A 620-nucleotide genomic window follows, 5' to 3' on the forward strand; every position below is an offset into this window, starting at 1 on the left:
CCAATAAAGCTAACTTTACCTATATTCTGTTAGATTGGTCATAATATATGAATATATATATTAATCTAACCATATCTTCCAGTAAAATAAATTATCTCCTTTCATTGTATTTTTATATCTATGTAACTAGAATCCAGACCAGTTAATATAATTCAATGAGGTATTTAATGGATGTGGTGTATTGTAAATAATTACGGCAAAAAGACAATTACACTCTAATATTATTAGATGAAAGAAAATAAGTTTTAGTAAGAATAATAATCTAATTATCAAAAGAATAAGCGAATGGAAATATCAATAAAAGATCATAAAAAATTATAATTTGTATTTTAATAGGGATTAATTTTGATGAAAAATAAAGCATATATTCTTATTTTATGAAATAGATAGTAAAAAAAAAAATAACAAATTAACCAAAAAAAGTTTTGGCTTTAAAACTTAGACTCATGAACGATAAGAAAACATTATATATAACTTTTAGTCGCACAAAATTAATTATGAAAATGTGTTATTAATACACATGTGTATAATAAATTTATAAACGTAAATATCATATAAATGTTAATTATGTATGGTTGACAATTAGTATAATTAAAATTAAAATAATTTATTATTGAAAT

Source organism: Arachis ipaensis, chromosome B04 (genome assembly GCF_000816755.2).
Source record: "Arachis ipaensis cultivar K30076 chromosome B04, Araip1.1, whole genome shotgun sequence".
NCBI classification, from domain to species: domain Eukaryota; kingdom Viridiplantae; phylum Streptophyta; class Magnoliopsida; order Fabales; family Fabaceae; genus Arachis; species Arachis ipaensis.